General features: G+C 35.2%; 1 protein-coding gene across 2 annotated transcripts in view; it reads right to left on the bottom strand.

Annotated features, from left to right (window-relative positions):
• LOC124631877 (protein GDAP2 homolog) overlaps positions 1-12,289 on the bottom strand; it is a 119,941-nt gene that overhangs the window by 61,474 nt on the left and 46,178 nt on the right. The gene's annotated exons all lie outside the window — the stretch shown is intronic.

The raw sequence follows: 12,289 nt of genomic DNA, 5'->3' as shown, positions 1-12,289 counted from the left end.
GTTAATTCAATCGATGAGACCACACGCTATAGTAGGAAGGCACCTAGTAGTTATCAAGTTATTTACTAATATTACAAAACGTGTCTAGCCTGCGTTTGTTTTTCTGTAATCTGTATGTGTATTTCTTCGAATATTGAAGCGATTCTGCGAAAATGATCCTCGAGAAGAAACTGTATGTAAAGTTTCATACGCCTTATTAAACATACAATAGAACTAGGAGTATGATGTTAGAGAAAATACCACATTACTATTATAATTAGAGGAAAAGTAAATCACAACTTTCCAACTTGAACTTAATAATAGTTCAAACCCGTTTTCCGACAACGGCTATATTAAGCCGGGAGGTATTCACAAAGGCTTAAACATTCACAATCATTAACGTTTGTAACCCTTCAAAGGGTCCAAAAACATTTCCGGATAACATTTAAGGCTGGCTTAAGCCATTAGTATCCCCATTTAACTTCATTTTACAGTTCAGAGACCATTCATGGAGAAATCGACCTACATTCCCGACAAGTACTAGGGCCGCAGAATCGAACGGAGCATAAAATTGTGCAAAGGAACACTGTAACTATTTAAGCAATAATATACTTTAAGGACTTGTTAATAAGGGTGATTCCGCGTCCACTGTCAATGTAAGAACTCGAGACAATGAAATCGGAATGTAATTTGCTTTAACTGGTAAGTGGGACACGCAGTCCTGTGACGTCATAAAGTGCACTATCTCACTCGCTCGAGGTTGTAGATAAAGATGGCAGATTCATTGATGTTGGAAAATCTATTTCCTTTGCAGTGTGAGTGAACGTTGCGTATTTTAAATTGGCTAGTTGTGTCGGAACGTCATTGGTAGCCATATTGGTAGTAAATTGTGAATGATTTCTCTAGGGCGGCTGACGATTCATGGGGTAGTTTGTGCTTCAGAATTTTTTTTTTGGTTTATAAAATTCCTCCTATCTTTCCTATTACCGCTTGCAAAACAATGGGTATATTTAATGTAAATGAATAGTAAGTATGTATGCGTTAATTAAACTATATGAGGGAGAACGGAATCAAGAAATGTTAGTTGACCTGGAAGAGGGTTAAGTTATTCGACAATGAAAATAGCATAGAATATTTATTTTCAGATGACCATTAAATATTCCTATGAATTCTCAGAGCTGGTAAATGTTACAATTTCCAATAGATTTCTCGAAACTGTTGTTTGGTTATTCTAAACGTTCAATCAATGGTACATTTATTCTGGTACTAGGAATTCGTGTCATTCAAGGACCGTTGAATATTTCAACGATCGGCGACTATACAAATTGCAAGATATATTTTTAATTAAGGTTTACAAGTACGGTTATGTAGATCTAAAAATAAAATTGTAATAAAAGACAAAAGACTGGATTCATTCTTAAAAAAATCATTGTTATTTGAAGTATTGCCATTGACTTGAGCAGCAGACAAAATTAGCATTTTTGTCCTAAAATTAAGAATACTTATGCCTTTTCGACATTTGACTTGAAAATGCTGTAGCATTGTGTTTCAAATGCTTTGTTACTCTAGTGGTCGGAAAGAACTCTTGCTGAGTTGGACAGATTCGAGATATGGTTGTTATTTTTCCCGTAGGCCGTCAGTTTATTTTCATGGAGAATTTCTTAGGAACACCGAGATACGGGGTTTTTGCCAATAAGCATATAAAAGTGGTAGGTATACGGCTAAGTTTTCCAAGGGAGTTAAAAGCATTGCATATTTGGAATTTCTTTGTAATTGAGGATATTTTATAAATTATTCTTTTATCATAGTTAATGGTTAGTACATAATTTTGCTACTTATTAGGACTTCTGCTGTTAGGTGCCGAAATATAAGGTTTGTCCTGTAAATGTGGTAAAATATGTAAGTACACTTTGGGGAAAACTGTTGTTATGTTACGGTTTAAAAAACAGTTTGTTTTTGTACTGCGACCTAGGTACAAGAAAAACATTACCTAGTATTTACTCCAGTAATTGGTAACGGCATTTGAACACGACATCCGAAGGTGAAGTGGAAAAGAAGGAAAAGCGGTTTTCCGCTGTTTAACAATTAATTCATGAATATGAAGTTAAACAGAGAATGTACCTGCTTACTCATAGCTCTGTTTGAGGATATTTGGGTAACTATAATGTATTAAGTAGGTAGTATTGCATTGCATCGCTAAGCATATTTTTTGTCTGATCTTCTTTATGCAAGATTTAAGTACCATGAAAGATACCTAAGAAATTAGGATTAAATAGATACAAATAACTGAATTGCTATAAAATCTCCTAAATTATACCGACTTAAATCAGTTGTGAATATACCATTTCCTGATTCATCCATACTTGAAGAAAATTTTGATGGGTATCAGTAGGAAATCATAAAAGCTTTACGACCTCAAAAACTATATTTACGCACAAACAATACAGTTGTAATTTCATGTCAATCTTAACTACATAATCAAGGTCAAAATTTAAGGTATTTTTACGAGCAAACGCGAAACTCAATCGATTAACATTGTCTGAAACACGAAACATCGCTATTTCATACTGAGTTGCCGAAAAAATGTCTGTCAGGGGACGAATGCAAAGAAATCAAATACTGGAGTTTATATTGCCTTACGCGTAATACGTACCAACGTCTCAAGGTCACAATTATGGTAAAAATGTGTTACATAACATGCAAAAGTAATTTTCGTATTGCCATTGCGTGCTGGCTTACAAGCCTTGTTAAGTACATTTCTTTGTTACGAACATTACGCTAAATTATTTAGCTAATCTTGGTAAATAACCATCACATTTTATATCAAAAATATCTGGTAAAGTAGTCGGATGTGTACAAAATCTCACCTTTAATCGTCATCACAAATTCTATCACAGAATTTCACACAAACACTCACTAATATAAGTTCAATTAACAAAAGCGACGTCCGGACGGTGCGGATCGCGGGTGGCATGTGACCTCGAACTGGCAGGATAGGAACACACCCCCGGGGGTGACGTGCGCGAGGGGTGGGGGAGGCAGGCTGTGACGTCACACGGTCGTCGACCCGCGGAACTGGGTCATCGGGTTGGTCGATCTGCCAGTTTTGATGGAGCCCTCTGTAATTGTTCGCCGTTACGTAAGTACTGTCATTCGGATTATCATTGAGGTTTTTAATCGATTAATTGATTCGAGTACAAGGTCGTTTGGTTTTGTGATTGATTTTAAGCGGTTATTTCAGTTTACTTGATAAATAATGAAGAGCATTATTTAACTGGAATTGCTAATATTATTTACAAATTCAACAACATTATCGTTGTAGGTACCACAGAACCGATTCTCTTTGTCCTTATTTAACCAAGTGATTCCTTTATTTTATCTCGTTTTATGTGTATTATTGTGTGCATATACCTATCACATATTAATTAAATAAATTACCCTTTCATTTCATTGTTACGATACGAGCCGCACGCACCGCTATGTTATAGAGAAATTGCAATAATAATTAATGCAAAAGCATTTGTTAATTAAAATTAATTATATGAGCTTTTTTATTCGGACTTGGTACTGCCATATTGTGAGGAGCAATAACGATCATGTAATGGGGAAGACAATGAACTTGATTATAGATGGATATAAACTATAGAGGAAGAAGACAACTAAGGAAACCATGGATCGTGTGAAAGACAATACTTATAGCTGGAAAGAATGTCGGGACGCCAAACAAAGAAGTATGGTAGAGCAAGAAGTAGGTACTGAGCCAAATGAGAAGTTGGAATAGAAGAATGGGCTCTATACGCTTCCAGGTTTATGACCAAAACCTTTCTCACAACATGATTCTCATTCCTACTCATCATAGGTATACTCATATCATGACAGCTGGACTCACACCGAGAAGTAAGTAAATTTTCCTTCACCTAGTACTCCAAACCCAAGGGCTTTACTCAATTTTACCCTTTCTACTAATACATATATCCCCTTCATCAAAAATTAAATCATCCTCCATTTTCAAAAAATAGTTACCGGTGCCAGATAAGAGCGATCTCAAAAATGGCTTCAGAAACAAAAGATGAAAATGTATTCCCTCACGGGAACTACGCTAGATTAAACTTTGGGCTTCCTATTTAACTTTGGCTTGCTACATTGTATTGCGAAGTTCGTGTTTTTAGTTTGATAGAGTCTGAATTTTAAAAGAACTTTTTAAAAATTGGTAACACGTTCATCTTGGGAAGGTGTTTTTTTCTAGGAAAATCTATTTTAGCAATAAGGGTAAAATGAGAGCCAACACCAGAGTTCAAAACAAGCTAGGTTTACTTGAAGATTATCCATTGAGTAATGAAGACAAAAACTCAGACGTTGAAGTTAAGTTTGTATGTCGGATGTTAGCTTTTACAAATCATGATTTTTTATCAATTAATTTACTACACATGAAGATTCAATCAGTCCTAACCTAAACTGTACGGTGGTATCAAATCAACAATAGCAATATTGCAGTACCTAAAAACCAAACCTTGAAAGTGTTGTACATCAAAGTCAACTGCCTCGTTGGTCTAGCTGTCGCAAGTGCGGCTGTTGAGCACGAGGTCTCGGGTTCGATTCCCGAGTCGGGCCGAAATCGCTTTGTGGGTTTTAAAAGACTTTCACAAAGCAGCCCGGAGCCTGGAAGCTGGTGATTGATACACCCGTGCATCGGAGAGCACGTAAATGTCGGTCCTGCGCCTGATCTCTCTCCGGTCGTGTCGGATTACCGTCCCATCGGGCTATGAGAGTTAAGGAATAGTGAGTGCACTGTGTCTGCGCAAATGCTCGTGCACTATAATAGTCCTGCGTAGTTGGCCAATCTCCTTACATGAGAACCGCCGCCGTAGCCGATAATCGGCTAGGAGGACATCATCATCATCACATCAAAGTCAAAAAACGTTGTCTAAAAATATCACTATGAAGTTCCATCCTTCTATCGATATAAAGACCCTCTAACATTGACTACGTAATAGACACTTTCCTACTGATACGGAGCTCGTTGTGAAGAGTGTTTTGCTAGTGAGGTCGAAATATGACAGCGCACTTTATAACGGCTATGAAAGCAATTTATATACCCTGCCCAGTTATCCAACGTTATATCTTGGCGGTATTTTTCAGCTATTTTAAGCAGGAAAGTGCTGTCTATTTCTTCATAAGTCTTTGCTGATGTTTTTGGCTATTTTTATAGCTCGTTGCTAGAGTACCTAAAATGTTTATTAATGCTGTGAAGAAGGGCTATTTTATAGTTTATTGCTACAGTACTATGTACTAATATTGTAAATACGCTGCCTGATGCAAGATTGCATGCTGAAAGATTTTTTCAGAGCACTCCAGTATTTACTGACTGTTACTGTTACTCGCTGTGGCGGCATATTGGGCTGACAAAGTGTTGAGTCACAGTAAGACATAGTATAGAAAGAAGAAGAAGAATTAGTTACTGAAATTAGTGCGTTCAAGCAAGTAAAGAAACAAACTCTTCATCTTTGCAATATTTCTAATATTAGCAAAGAATGTATTTATCTCTAGGCAACGTTGCATATGCAACACTAAAACTGAATAAGACAAGTTAGTTATTAGGATAACACAATAAATTCTAGTTGCTACCAGAATTAATTCAAGGTTTTCTCATACGCTAGTTTTACTTCTGAGGCTACATAAAATGCTTAGTTATTCCGACACGCGATGCCTAACCTAAAGGTATCCGTCACTATCTTTATAAAACTTGCAAAAGCTATAGATATTTTTGGGTTTTAGCTATAGCTTTTTATTGGACCAAGTACCGGTTTTGGGTTGCAGGATTTTTCGAAAGGCGTTTAGGAAGAAACATGGCAGGTTTTAGTCAGTGAGTCTAACGATCTCTCACGCTGCACCCACGACGGGCGGGGTCACTTCATGACTATTCACCAAAATATAACAGTTAAGTGAAATGATAGGAATACATAACTTGGTGTACCAAAAATCGGTTTTTAGCATGACAAAGGATATTTGAATTCAAAAACTTTGAAAGGTCGGGGTTGGTTTTAGTATTTTTCATAAAAGCATGGCTACTGTCAAACGCGAAAGTAGTCCAATAAATACGAATTTTCAACAAAATATTCGGAAGGAATCTCAACGTTAGGGCGCTTCTTCATTTATTAAATACTTCACATATTATTGAAATTAAAATGTGTGGACAACTTTTGGACGAAAAATGCCAGGATTGCTGATGAAAGCAGCAGGTATCTGCAACATTTTTGTAAATATTTTTGTGGTCCGTAAATATTTATTTTGGCTTAGGAATTTTCAGTGTTGCATGTCATCTTTGACTCTATTACTAAATAGGCACATATAGTGTTTTGGCTTCTATAAGCCTTTCGCCATGTCAAAAAATGTTGATGTTTTTTTTACATAATCAGGCGGTTTTCTGCATTGCAAATTGCTCAAAATACTGATTTCTAAGTTGAATTTGTAGGTAGTCTAGACAGACTACCTACAAAGTGGGAGGCTGTGAAAACTAGCGATTTGACGTCTGTCAAATCGCTAGTTTTCACAGCCTCCCACTAATTATTTCCCCACACTTCAGCATATCAATAGTAAATTGAGTCATCAATCGTGAAACACATGATCTCATTTCTATCCAAAATAATCGTAAAAAACATACAAAGCTTTTAGAATTGTTTATAGTGTCATTGTTAAATTGGTAACAATGCCAGTATTAAGAGGACTAAAGAGGATTTATATCTTAATTTACGCCATGTTTGTTTCTTTTGTTTATGGTGCCAAAATGGACGCTTGTTTCTTTGTTTTGAAGTTGTGATTTGCGGATCTTGAGGTCTATTTAGTGGCCGATACTTTGGATACACACGTCGTCGTTGGACTGAGACTATTAAATTTTGTTTGATGAACTTATTATAGTGCGTCCAAAATTGGCGAGTGTGAAGGTATTCGTTTGTCTGCGCGGTCTTCAGACTTGCTAAAGTTACTTCATACGAAGTGTTTTTGTCACAAAAATTATCTATTCCAGAAAAGAAAATATTAAAGGTTGTACATATTTCCAGTTGTTCTATTGGTCTTGGCTAACTTTGCAAAATAACTGAACAAAATAATGCCTGGCAAAATATATTCTGTTGTTTTGTCCAAAATATATTGGTATTATTTCATTCCGAATTGCGACAATTGTGGTGCACCTCCATTCATAGCTCAATGGAAACACCTAACGTAAATTATACATTTTGGCGACACTGCCAAGGTAGAATAAAACTGGTTGTTTTGGGTGCTTTTCCCGTGAGCTATAGTTGTGGGTCCGGAGGGAAGTTGTGTATCAGCCTCACATTGCAAAATAAGTTGGAAGCATAAAGTAAAAACGCTGTTTTTAACTGACTTCCGGAAATCGAGGAGATTCTCACTTCGGATGTTAATTTTTTGGACAATGCTTGCGTAGGTTTATGAAAATTACAATCGTCTTCGAGATAAGCTTGAAATTCATCAATACCGTCAGAGAATTTTGGAGACATGCCTGTACTTGCAAGTACGGAGCACAAACCATGATTAATAATGAAAATAGCAAACAAAGGGTTACCACATTAAAAATTCATCCACAGATCGTTTAAAGTCGTTTACTTATGAGAGGTTTTCTCATATAGCCATGGCTATTAATCGTCACGTCACTAGAACGGCTATAGCGGAGCCAGCTGGGGCGATGACTCTTGAACGAGGGGTCGTGGGTTCAACTCCCGGCTCAATGAACTGGTGAAGTGAACTCGGTCATGTTACACGCTCGTTTAGATAACATAATCAGTCTGTAACCACGGGTTTAATCTATGGTGTGGAGATCAAACAACATGTACTTCTATTTGTACATGTGTATGTTTGAGTAAGTACTCTAGTGACTACGCTGTAGGTCTTTTGGATATAAAGCGCGACTGTAAGTTGTCCACGGGGCCTTTTTTTTTTTTCCGACGTCGAAAATCATCAAATGACTCCTCCCGCTGCGGGTTAGCAGCGGTGAGGGAGTGTCAGACTCTTACTGACTAAAAACCGTCGTGTTCCGTCGTGGGCCTTTTATGTACCAGGGCCGCGGTATCTCTTTCGAACAACCCGCAGCCTGTCCACGGAGCCTTGGGTTCGATTCTCGGATCGGCGAAAATAATTGGTAAAAAACTGATGATAATGATAATAAACACACATCATAATGAACTCAAGTTAATCCGGTAAATCCAAAAACTCTTTGCTTCTTTTTGCTGATCTACAAAAAGAAGCAAAGAGTTTTGATAGAAATCTCAGTAACAACAGTAACAGTTAACAGAATTAAAAAACAAAAACTGTCATCAATCCATCAATCGCAGTAAACTACAGGCTACAAACGGTAAAACCTTAAATTACCCCTCATTAGATTGTGTGCGATATCGTGACTCAAAAGGCATTGATTTATAGAAGTAGCATCGGAAATAGTAGGGTTAGGTTTAACTAGAAATGCACGGGCATAATGAAAGGAAAATTAAAGTCATGTCAAGTTTTAAAAGGGAAAACGTAATAACCCTCCTATTGAAGATCGAGAAGGTATCTACTCAATACAAATATGATATCAACGTTTCACACAATATAAAAGAAGACAGAACAAATGGTCATTAAAAACCTATTTCATTAACACAATAGACAACAGATGATGTCACAAATAACGTAAATAACTGTAATATCATAAGAAACAACATCAATGATAATACGCGAGTGTATCTTGGAAAGCAATGACTGAGTTTAGATGAAAAGGCTTGATTTTACCTTATCTGTATGAGAAAAGGCCTGTGGCATGCAGTGGAACATTTTAAACCTATTGATTGCAATGCTTATCATAAAGCAACATATGAACGAGATTATTAAACAAATATTACAATAGCCAATTCTTGTTTTACAACCCAAGATTTGGTACCAGTATCAGTTACTAACGCTATTTCAAGTGAAGCCGGGGCAAGTCGATACCTTTGCATAATTCATTTGCTCGCCCTGATCAGACTTACAGCGGGACCGTTTTAAAATGCCAGCCGTACTTACTAAAATGTCAACGTTTTCATGATAAACTGTTTCTGAATTTGTAAAGCAAATATTTTGTATCGATCTGTTCAATGAAGTATGCATCGTTTGTTTTGGACAGTTGATTTGATTAATTGCAGCTGGTGGTGTTCGATCGAAGTTTTGGGTAAGTTAAATGGGTAAAATGTTGTTACATGTGAATTCTATACTATATTCTATATTATATTCTATATAAGGTATACTTCATATGTAGGTTAGTATACCAGATATATAGCTTGATCTAAGCTGAAAGGACTCATTCCACTGCCGCATTTTAAGTTAGCCATGCTCAGACAAGTTATTCATAATTTTTGTCTAGATACAATAGCAATACGTGTGTCAACGTCCGTAATATCTTTCAAAACAAAAGCCCATTTAAGACGTGTCTTTACAGCACGTTTTTACAAATGACGCCATGAAAATAAACACAATTTTATGACCTGTTATTTAAAAATATTTACAAAAACATCGTAAACTTTTAAACGTATGTTTGCTAAGGATCTAGTCAATGAGATATAGTACTATTTGATAAGATAATATTTAAATACTAGGTCTTGCTAGCGGTTTTACCCCCATCCCGTTTACTCCACGCGCGTAAAAAATAGCCTAAAGCCTCCTTCGATAAATGAGGTAAATAATACTGAAAGAATTTTTGAAATTAATCAGTTAGTTTCTCTGATTAGTGATTCGATAGATACGTACACCATATTTTTTATTTTTGATCTTTAAATTAATATAAGTAGGTGACATAATGATAAGTGCCTTCAAACAAACAATCTCTTCAGCTTTATAATATTAGTATAGATATACATTTTTATAAAGATTCAGAAGTCAGACAAAGGACAAATAAGTACTTGAGACAAAGAAAATTATACTAAGTTAAACACCAGAGATAGTGCGGAAATAACATAGTTGAGACGACGTTTATTCACAAGATAACTTCGGCGGTATGACTAATGCTAGCAAAATGCAGTATTGGAGGAGTGCTGCTTTATGAATAAAAGATTTTTGTGAAATAAACCAAGTAGCTACATAATAAAACATTTTATTTTTTTAAATAAGTCGTTTACCTTATTATCCTTAACCAAGAAGCACAAAGACACATTTTAAGCAATATGTATTTATAAGCGATATTTGCATTAGCGCAATCTAAGAGACATTGCAGACATAAGATCTTCATGTGTTATCGCTAACAAAATATTGGATAGTCGTTAAACCTTAGCTTGCAACTGAAAAATTGCATTCAGCTACTGTTGAACAAATATTTGTACAAAGCTCGTAGCAAGAACAAAATAAAACGGCCAGAATATCATCTATATACACAAACTGACAAACTGATTTTTAACAATTTTATTTTGTAACAACTTCAACGAAATTACATAAAACATATTTGTTAATATTTTACTGAAATATATTTTATGTAATAATCGAGTACAAAACTTTATTATACTATATTTTGAAAATCTTAATCGTCAATATACATTTGCTGCTAATCACTGCGTGAAGCTAGACGGTACATGAGTCACTTAATGGCTGCATGTGAAAAAAAAAATTCAGAGCAATGGCTTTGGTACATCTTTAGTAATAATGTTGACGAAGTTTAGCTAATGTAAGACTATTGTAAATGTTTAGTCATTCCGTTAAATTCACTAACAAAGAAAGGAAACAGTTATTGCGCCGTAGAACCGTGTGACCGTTATAGAATAAGTGCCTGAAAATCCGTGGGAATATATGATTATTATAAGGTGGTGATCTCATCTTGATATTTTAAATGGAGAAATTGGGATCTTTCTCTTTGTTAATACACGGGGTAATAATTCACATTTCTGTTTTAAGATCTAAAGCACTGTATTTTAAAGAAACCGTGTGATTTTATTCTGATTTTATTTTATGTATTAAATGATTGTTTAAAGTATGGCAACGGTTTTTTAATCTCATTATTCTCACGATAATATGAATCAGATGGACTTTACAGGAAGTATGGTGTCAATATTTCCCATGAAACAGTTACAAAATTGGACGTTTTGAGTTATAATCGAACAAAGGCAGAGCGTAACAAAGTTATTATTAGTGCTGGCCTCGATATTAGGGTCCACCGTGTTATTAACAGTACCATTAGCGACAAAACTGTGGTCGAAAACAATGTTCAATCCTGTACAATGTGTTGTTAGCTTTGAAATAAATGAAGTTGTTATATTTTTCCAATCATCATGTTTTAAAGTTTTACACGACTTATTGTTTAGTGTTTGCAACCAAAACGTGTTGACACGAAATTATAATCATTTGAGTTTTATATTATAATCAATTTTACCAACAATCTACCTCTCTCATCCTCGAGTATTTGCAGTTTTTATAAACATATTTGTATTTTATCCATTTTTACATGTTGTCGTCATATTACATAATTAAATCTAGCTTACAAAATTCTATATGAAAAGTACAGAATACAATTTGTGTTCCCATAAGAGACATGAGATGAGAATTAAATAAAATTGTACCATTACTTGTAAGTCCATATTAGGCTTGTTACACAAATGTGATTATGTTCATACATTAGCTTTTACGATTACTTTACAAGCCTTTTGTTCTCTTTATAGCTCTTTGTGATGGATAATACGATGATTGCAGTTCTGATTATTCATGTTTATGAATGTAAAATATTTATCGATACAAATATGTAGCAGCAAGTAAAAGAAAATATTGCAAAAGTCGTACTTAGGTATAATGCACATCTCCCTGGTAGATAGCCTTTATTTTTAACCAGAAAATGAAACAATTTACATAAGAATGACTTGCTTTTTTAAATGAATAAACATAAGGTAATGCTTTCTAAACTTCAGTTTGTGAAATGTCGCAGGCTACTTTTCTAGGTGGTTTAAAAACGTAATAACCTAAAGCTAAACCAATCATATCTAAGCCCACAATCAGGCACTCCACCACGAAATACCATCATTTCAAGATTTGAAATCTACGCTATGGCTACGATAATTATATTCGCAACAAGTATATAAAGGCACATCAGAATTCAAGAATTAATATTATTAAATGCTCAGCAGTCGATCAAGTCAAGTCTAACACGCTTTTAAATTAATACCCGTAATTAAATAGAATCATAATACTAACGGTTGTGCAAGAGGAAATCGACGATAGTAAACAGCAATCTTAAGCGCGTAATAATATATCTGTGTACTTTATATAATGAATGTTGATAGCAGAATATCAGTGAGCAGACATGCAAACTTAC

This window comes from Helicoverpa zea, chromosome 7, assembly GCF_022581195.2.
Source record: "Helicoverpa zea isolate HzStark_Cry1AcR chromosome 7, ilHelZeax1.1, whole genome shotgun sequence".
NCBI lineage: Eukaryota > Metazoa > Arthropoda > Insecta > Lepidoptera > Noctuidae > Helicoverpa > Helicoverpa zea.
This window is presented reverse-complemented; position numbering and strand designations above follow the sequence as displayed.